At 38.0% G+C, this 9,829-nt stretch overlaps 1 long non-coding RNA gene across 1 annotated transcript in view; it reads right to left on the bottom strand.

The window, feature by feature from the left end:
* Positions 1-996: 996 nt before the first annotated feature.
* The window catches only part of LOC149750015 (uncharacterized), a 72,011-nt gene continuing 63,178 nt past the window's right edge, over positions 997-9,829 (bottom strand). Inside the window, exon 4 of the long non-coding RNA XR_016392017.1 lies at positions 997-8,531. This is a non-coding gene — a long non-coding RNA (uncharacterized LOC149750015). The remainder of the gene's footprint in view (positions 8,532-9,829) is intronic.

The following is a 9,829-nucleotide window of genomic DNA, read 5'->3' as shown; positions in this document are numbered from 1 at the left end:
ATCAGAAGTCTGAACTGTGGAGACTGAGCAGGAGAGTTTACCCTCCTTGTGTACTGGTCCTCACCTATGAGGTACAGATCGTGACATTGACCTTAACAGTAGTTGTACGGATTAAACTAAATGAGACAACATGCAAATTACTTTATCAATTGCAAAGCATTTCTCAAGTGATCATTTTTATGATCCAATTTTGCAAACATCATTGAAATTTTCAACAAGGATCTAGTGGAATCTGAGATAGGAATCCTGATACCAAGGTCTGCTCCACGCCCTAGTCGATGATGTTAGTCATTCATGCAGAAAGAATAGACAAGCAAGAAAAAGACATGCTCGAGAGTCCACTGAAAGGGGATGCAGGCTCTCCAGCAGCACTCAGTGTGGGAAGCAGCAAGCTGGCCAGGCTACCGTATTTTGCCTCCTGAAATCAGAAGTAAGGCCAGAGAGACCTGCCTTCCTTCAACATGCCTGACCCTGGTAGGCAATGTTCAGCCTCGCTGGGTCTTATTGATCCTTCCCTGGTCCAAATTCATGTCTCCCTTGTTTTCCCATTTCACATCTTACTGCTTTGCTGAATGATTTGATTGGTAAATTATTCAGTAAAGCAACCATAAATTATTCTATTTCATCAGTTTTACAACTGCTGAGGGAAGCTGTTCAACGGATTTTTCTTGACTCCTGCTTGCTGTATACCTGTAGCCCTCTACCACAAAGCACAACTTTGCTATGAGTTTTACACGCAGGAAGCCTCTGAGATCCATTCAGATTCAGCCAATCACCAATGTGACATGAACATCTAATCAAAAGGCCATGTTTGCTGTGTTTGCCTTGGATGATAAACACATTCCAGCTGTGTGACCTTGACAAGTTATTTAACCTTTCTTTGCCTCAGTTTCCTTATCTGTAATATAAGGATAATAATAGCACCTATCTCATAGGAAAGTTAAGAGGATTAAATAAATGAATACTTATAAAGCACTTAAAATAGTGCCTGGGACATGGTAAGAGCTATATATGGGCTTGTTAAATTTAAAAAGTACATTATTATTATTTATAAGGGAAATCATATATGAATCCAGAATAACAAACTTTTAAGTGAAGATGAACATATATTAATTTTTTCTTGTAAAACAATATTCTAAGTGTGGTTGTCTCTGAGAGAGACACTATACATTTGTCAAAAACTCATAGAACTTTACAGCACAGTGAATCATAGTATACATAAAGTTGGAAAATCATTTGGGAGGTCAGGGGATCCCAGAATGGAATGCAGATTGGGACAAATGAATCTAACTGCATTACAAATGTATGAAACAAGCTCACTGAAGGGGGTGGGAGAAAAAGGTCGTGATCTAAGTAACTTTGGAATTCAGTAAAATCTGTAAGAGTAAAGGCAACAGAAACTATACACAAGCATGTATTCTAGTTGATAGAGTTATTTTCTATGGGGGTAGGTGTTAATAATTCTGATACTGTTATACATGTACATTGGATTAGGGCAGTTAAATAAGTGGATGGAGGGGCAAGTTTCTCACTGTTGAGTAAAAGGTGATGGATAAGCAAGAGAAGGAGGTGTGAATGATCCATGTGATAACAGATTATAGTCAGAGATATTAGTATAAACCCATATTTAGCTTAATAGAGACACAGACGGTTACATATAGCTATGTGTATATACACACATATATTTCCTTGTTCTGACAGCTGAGGGAGCCTGAAGGAATAGTATCCCAGTAACAGCAAGCACACCTAGTGCCAAGATCTTGGTTTTTAATGATATTTTCAGTAAAAAAAACAACAACAAGGATCCTTGGAGAAATGGCTGATTCTAAGAGTGGGGCAAGAAACTCTCAAGAAAAATCTGGAGCATCTTACAGTGACAGAAAGGAAGAATGTGGTTTTAAAAAGAAAAGAGAGAGAGAGAGAGAGACATAGTATGTCAAAAGGACACAGAAGCCAAGGGAGCATTATCAGAGGCCAGAGTTGAAACTTCATTTGAGCAACAAAAGAAATTAAGCAGTATTGGATTATAACCCAAAGTATAAAATAAATATTCATGAGTTTATACTGACATAAATAAATGATTAAATACATAAATAAGGTTAGGGAGAAGAGATAATCTCCCCCGAAAAGAATTTCAAATAGTTTATACATATGGTCCACCCTCAAGAAGGTGGAGTACAACTTCCTATTCAGTGACATTCTGCCAAAGACAACAGTGTGGAAAAAAGGAAAAAAATAACTTCACGGGGGGAAATCTGACAAACATGACCTCAGCCAGGTGATCCAAATCAGCATCAACAGTGACAAGTCATGTTGATAGTATTCACCCTTGACATCATGTGATGAAAATGACTCTCCCTCTGTGGTCTTCCTCCCTAAAACTCATAACCAAGGTCTAATCATGAGAAGAATATCAGACCAATCCCAACTGAAGACAGTCTACAAAATACACCTGACCAGTCATCTTCAACACTGTCAAAATCTTCAAAAACAAGGAAGGTCTGAGAAACAACCACAGCCAAGAGGATCCAAAGGAAACATGATGAATAAATATAACCTGATATCCTAGATGGGATCCTGGAACAGAAAGGGGACATTAGGTAAAAACTAAGGAAATGTGGAGAAAAGGGTAAGGAGAGAGGAGGGATGAACATTAACCACAATAACAGTGTACCATGAATTGAGGAGAATGGCTAACTCAACCCTCTGCCCCCAAGGCAACGAATCAAACAAGCCAACTAACACTTACATGACTGAAAGGTAGGACCTGAAGAAGTTAGAGTTATCCTGAGAAGGGAAGAGAAAGAACTAGCAGGGAGATGACTGGCTTCCCTGGAAAGACAGCTCCTGTGGAGCCACCAAGCAAGCATTGGAGGCCCTGGTTGAGACCTCACTACATGTGGCCATCTCTGGATGGAGTGGTAGACACCACACTGATTTAATGGGTGCACGGTGGGACCAGGCATTAGCCTGGTTTGAGAGGATCCCCGGGGATTCTGAAACCCAGCCACGGTTGAAAGAGCACCACTGAACTGTATCAGGGGTGGCAATGGAGATTTGTGAAATCCTGTAGCTTTCAGCACTTGGAATGTTATGTGGTCTTGTGGCCACCAATCCTGCCATCTTAGCAGACAATTGTCCAACAATACTGAAATAGACAAAAGAGAATATGGAGAGTTACACACCAGGGAGAAAGAGAAAAGGAAAACGCCCAAACCCTTTAGTTGTGTGTTAATAATTCCATTCTACAAAATGACATGGAGCTCAGTCTGGAAAATCATGCCAGTTGGATTAGATCACTGGGGTAACAATTTACAGCAAAGCCAAGAAACTCCCCCAATTCTTTCTGTTCTCCAAGCTAATTTCCAGGAGTGGAGGAAGAAAGATGAGTAATACTGGCTGCCCTCAAAGGTCCAAAATGAACTGGAACCAATATCACAAGGCAAGGCTTGCTGACTCTGAGGTGGACCCCTGGTCCATAGTTTCTGCAAAAGGAGTTCCTTACTCTAGTTAGAGTTGAAAACCACAAATTTATTTTCAATATGGAAGCCCTGATGAGAAGCTGGACCTAGGAACACACACCCAAACATCAGTGACACTTCTATGGTTACTTGGTATGAGACAAAACTCTTTTACCAATATGCAGTCTCTCCAAGTTTTGTTTTTTCTTTTCAAGCAAAAGTGCTATAAATAGATAAGGACATCTATTAATATAATATTTGACAGAAGTAGATTAAAGAAGAAAAATATGATCTAAGGATACATAGTATTTAGCATAAGTGGATTAAAGAACAAAAATGCTCAAAAAAGATTACGTCCTTTTATAAAGTACTAAAATACAGGAGTAGAGGAAAACTGCTTTACCACAATAAAGGCCATCTGTTTCTATCTAAAAGCCATATTCATGATAAAATAAATTTGTTCAGTTTCACTATTATTAATATTCTAGAAATTCTATTCACTGAAAGCAAAAATGAGATAGCAGTAAGGGTTAGAAATATTGAAAAATAAGTGATAAAAAATTTCTGGCAGTATAATTTCATAGTTAGATAACTCAAGAGAATAAGCTAAGAAACTATTTTAATTAATAAAAGTTTGATAGGTAGTCTGGCAGAAAATAAAGCGCACACACACACACACACATATACACACACATACATACCTCCCAATTCTCATAGTGTGGCTGAAGATATAATGAAAAAAATCTCCTTTCACAATGTCCATGGAAATATGCAATTATAATAAATAGCTTTAATGAGAAATATCTGTGACTTATATGAATAACTCAGCAATATTTTACTGAAAGACATAAATAAAGACTTGAATAAATGAGAAAGAACACCATGATCTGAGATGGGAGACAACATATTTTAAAAATAACAATTTTCCCAAATCAATTTATATTTCATATAAGTCTAATCGAAACCCCAACCTGTTTTTTCACTTGGAAAAATATCTGTAAATGTCACCAGAAAAAAAAATGTCTACATATAGTTTTTAAAATATTTGAAGAAGGAGGAGCAATCTTATCAGATAGCAATGCATATTACAGAGGAACAGTACAAAAATGGTTTCATACTGGCACCAGCTAGACATATGGGGAAACTAAACAGAAGAGTCACTTAGTAATGTAGAGAAATGGTTAACAATTTATACCTTGAACCAAAATAAATACAGCACTCTACCAAGCACATAGTTGACACTCAATATTTATTTATTCATTTATTTATTTACTCATTTATTTAGCTGTGTCTCATGGCATGTGGGATTTTAGTTCCCCTACCAGGGATTGAACCTGCGGCCCCTGCATTGGAAGCTCGGAGTCTTAACTACTGGACTGCCAGGGAAGTCCACTCAGTATTTATTAAATGTGAAAGTTACAGATAAAATTTAAAACCATATTTTAAAAAAGAAAACTGTATGTGATATACATCAGACCTCTGAAGGATAGGGAGAATTTTCTATTCTAGAAGAAAAGGAAGAAATCATAAGAGAAGAGACGGACAGATGTCGGATGCAAAAATTTTTAATGTTTACATCACAAAATAAAAGGATAGAATTGGAAAAGAATTTATAGCAAATGTGCTTTTATGCATTAATTTACAGAAATATTTTTGTAATGTAATGAGAAAAGTGACTAGGCTCTGAGAGACACAATGAGATTTTTCACAACAAAGAATTACAACTATCAAAAAATTTAGAAATTGATCCACTTTAGTAATCAAAGAAATGAATGGCAAAACACCTATTAAATTAACAAATAAATTTTAAAAGATAATAATATGAAATTCTGGTGAATAAGAGGTTCATTATGGGCAGAATTGTAATTTGAGGTGATACTGTAGTGCCAAGAGATTTATCAATATGACTTTATAGTCATAAAAATGCCCATGATAGTAATTCCTTCCCTGGTAGTCTATCTTAAGGAAACAACACAAAATAGCGGAAAAGTTTATTCTGTAGTATGTATAGTAAGAGGAATTGTTCAACAAGGAGTGGCTATTTTGCTTAAACTATAGTATACCTATTCTGCCTTGAATTTTAACAGCTTTATTGATATTCAGTGACTTTTAATATATGCAGAGTTGGGCAATCATCATCTCATTAGAATATTTTATCACTCCAAAAAAGAAACCCTGCATCCCTTAGCTGTCACACCCGAGTCCCACCCTCCCAGCCCTCCAATCACTAATCTACTTTCTGTCTCTATAGATTTGCTATTCTAGGCATTTTGTATAAATGGAATCTTGTAATATGTGATCCTTTATGACTGGCGTCTTTCACTTAGTGTAACGTATTCAAGGTTCATTCATGTTGTAGCGTGTATCAGTATTTTGTTTCTTTTTATTGCTAAGTAATATATCATTATAGGGATGTGTCACATTTTGTTAATCACTTCCTCAGTTGATGGACATTTGGGTTATTTCCTATTTTGGATATCATGAATAATGTTGCTATAAACATTCATGTACAGGTTTTTGTGTGAACATATGTTTTCATTTATTTTGGGTATCATTCCTCTAGGAGTGGAATTTTCAGGTCATGTGGTAACTCTACATTTAACATTTTCAGGAATGGTCAATCTGTTTTCCACACTGGTTGCACCATTTTATATTCCCATCAGCAGTGTATGATTTCTAATTAAGAATTAGAAATTCCTAGTTCCTCTACATTCTCACCAAGATATGTTATCGTCTGCCTTTTAAAAAATTATACTCATCCTAGTAGTTGTGAAGTAGTATTTCATTGTGGCTTTGATTTGCGTTTCCCTGATGGCTAATGATGTTCAGCATTTTTTCATGTCCTTGTTGGCCATTCTTATACCTTCTTTGGAGGTATCTATTAAGAGCTTTCCCATTCTTTAATTGGGTTATTTGACTTTTTATGACTGAGTTGTAAGAACTCTTTACATGTTCTAGATAAGTCCCTTATCAGATATGTATTTGCAAATACTCTCCTCCATTCTGTATGCAACCTTTTCACCTTCTTGATGATGTCCTTTGAAACACAAAAGTTTGTGATTTTGATGATGCCCAATTTATCTATATTTTTCTTTGTTGCTTGTGTTTTTGGTGTCATATCTAAGAAAACATTTCATAATCCATGCAATGATTTTTGGAAGTAGATTGTATATAGTTAGGTTATTTTCCAGAAAGTTTGATTTCCTGGTGCAGCTGCATGGTCTCTCCAGCCATCCCATCTGTCCTTTTTCAGGTAAATGTTTAGCTTTCCCAACAAGGAAGCCTTAGGCAGCATCTCAGAATGCAGCAGAAGACAGAACATTTCAGAGATCGCAGAGAGGTAGATAAAACCTGACAAAACAAGTACCATTGCAGTGCCCGTCAGGAAGTTGACACTCATTTCTTAGATGTCCCTGTGACATAATTTCTAATAAAAGTAATCTGAGCTCATTGAGCACCTATTTCCCTATTTACCAGGGAAAGTCAGAATGACTGACTCCTTCAGAAAAATTGCATCTCCAGCCTTGCCAAGTCCTCACCTTGGGAACACTGAACCTGTTCCATGTATTCAATATTAGATGGACTTTTATATAAATAAGCTGATTATGAAGATGATGGAGCAACTTTTTTGGCCTCTCGCTGTTGTGGCCCTCCCGTTGCGGAGCACAGGCTCCGGACGCGCGGGCTCAGCGGCCATGGCTCACGGGCCCAGCCCCTCCGCGGCATGTGGGATCTTCCCGGACCGGGGCACGAACCCGTGTCCCCCGCATCGGCAGGCGGACTCTCAACCACTGCGCCACCAGGGAAGCCCCGGAGCAACTTTTAATAATACTTACTAAAAAGCATTAGGTAAGGAAAGAAGAGTAATCTGTCAATATGCTGTGTAAAAGATAAATATATAAGGAGAAAAAGATTAGAAAGAAACATGCCGAAACACTGTCATTGCACCAGGCTGGAAGAATAGCTGCATTTTTAATTTTATTTGTACTATCTAAATTATTTCCAGCCAAATCAAATCTGAATTTCAGTAAATTGCATTGAATACCATTTATAGTCTTGTATCAATCTCTGTTCAGTATATTTTCCAAATATACTCCACTATCAAACTACCATTCCCAGGCTTCAGGTAAGTCTTCCCTATTTTATGTCTTTGTTCATGATGTTCCCACAGCCCCTAATGCTATTCCCTCTCAGCTCAGCCTGACAAAAGAGTGCTCACTTTTCAATGCCTACTTCTAAAATCTTCCACCATCTCCTTGAAACCTCAAGCTAAAAATAATTATTCCCTCCTCTAAAGTTATTTGTTTATAACTTTGCTCTTATCATCCTTGCATTTTTCTACCTTTTTCTGTTATAAATAAAACTGTGATTTATTTGCACGCCCCCTCCCACCAGAATAGAAAAGCAACTTAGTAGTAGTATTTAGGTCACAAGTATTTTTGATTTTCTCTCAGTCCTCAGTAAATGTTTGTTAAACTGAATTGGCCTTGGAGTAGCAGGACAGCATGTAGAAATAGCAAAGGAGACACAGAAAGTAAAATGGATATCGTAGGAAAATTATGACCATGTGAACTTCTACACTGGATCGTGCTTTCTACCAAGGAGCTGCGGGTGCCTGCTATGCAGGGCAGACATGGGTGCAGAGTTCAGGGCCACCGCTGTGGAGCCTCAGCTTAGACTATCAGTCAGAAAGGAGTCTGTGCTGCAAACTAGTCACCTCCTTCTCTGACAGCTGGCCAGAGCCCTTCCTCGGCCATCCATAGTAGTTCCTGCGAGTGATAAGTTTTCTGCTGATAATAATAAAACTCATAACGTTAGTTCTTCAAAACAAAACACTTTGCACTTTACAATGTGCTTTCCTATGTGATGACTTATTTACTCTCCTTTCTATCCTTACCAGGTATCACTACTATGCTTCATCCTTGGTAAGACTTGGCGTACTAGAAGCTGTGCTTCCCTGTAAGTCACGTGTCCTTGATATGGTCAGCACTCAAGCCCCAGTCATCCATGTGCAGTGTTTCCCTCATTCATCACCTTCAAAAGAGTCTTGGGACATGGAGTGTGGTCAGCCTGATGAAAAAAAAATGTGTCATTTGGAGAACCAGCGCATTATGGGACAAAGAATAGCAAAGACAGAAGGAGTAAGACATAGTTCCACCTCTCCTCATTCAAGAGACTTAATCATATAAATCACAGCTTCTGGTAATGACACACCACAGCCTATGCCAGTTGAAGTGGGGTCTACCTTGTAGATTTCAACTACTGATGTGTGGGATAGACTGAGAAACAAACATATTAAAAGAAGTGACATGTTTTCAAGCATTGGATTACAGAAAGGAGGTAGGTCTATAAAAGTACATGATTCTATTTCCCCAAATGATGCTGCCCCATTTTCTGTTGACAAACTGAGTTTCTGTTTGTTCACATGCTCATTCCTTTAGCAAATATCTATTGAGAACATCTACAATGTGTCAGAGATGGCAACATCTCAGTTGTGCATGTAGCTTCAAGAAGTTCCTGTACCCCACTTTAAGGACGGTTATCTAGAAGGTACAAGCATCTTCTTCTCATCAAAGTAGAGAGAAGAGAGGATTAACAAGCACTGATGCTCAGTGACAGCTCCATATATTTACAAATGGGCTTCTCCATTGACAGTCTACTCTTCTGCAATCAGTTGATTTACATAAGTGGTTCTGAACTGAATTAGTTAATAAGCCACCTTGCAGTGATATAATGGAATTGGCTTCAGGACAAGTACATTTTGTTGAAGGGAGGAATTATTTCAAGCACTGGTGCTGTGACTGATTTATAACTACCGAAGTGGATCGCTAAGGTACCTCGACCCCACCGCCAGAATTTCTAACCAGTTTGACTTTAAATTATCACAAGTACCAGCATCTGAATTCATGGGCTGACACAACACGAAGCCAGAGCTACGAAAGGGCTTGTTGGCAAACATTTGGCCCCCAGTTAATAATCACTGGCAAGCATAAAAAAAAGTTGTTTTTTACAAAATGGAGCTGTCCATCTGTTTCACTTTCAGGACTTGCCGTGGTTATGTCAAAGTGCGAAGGCTAGAAGATTGGGACTGATGTGTACGCACTACTATACATAAAATAGGCAACTAATAAGGACCTGCTGCACAGCACAGGGAGCTCCACTCAATGCTCTGTAATGACTTATATGGAAAAGAATCTAAAAAAGAGTGGTTATATGTATATGTGTAACTGATTCACTTCGCTGTACAGCAGAAACTAACTCAACAGTAAATCAACAATACTCCAATAAAAACTAGAAAAAAAAAAAAAAAAAAAGGCTGCATTGCAGACTTCCTCCAAAAGTTCGCTTACCACTGCCACCCACCCACC

This window comes from Delphinapterus leucas, chromosome 2, assembly GCF_059928025.1.
Source record: "Delphinapterus leucas isolate spDelLeu-1000000601 "Yukka" chromosome 2, BTC_Dleu_Yukka2, whole genome shotgun sequence".
In the NCBI taxonomy this organism is placed as follows: Eukaryota; Metazoa; Chordata; class Mammalia; order Artiodactyla; family Monodontidae; genus Delphinapterus; species Delphinapterus leucas.
This window is presented reverse-complemented; position numbering and strand designations above follow the sequence as displayed.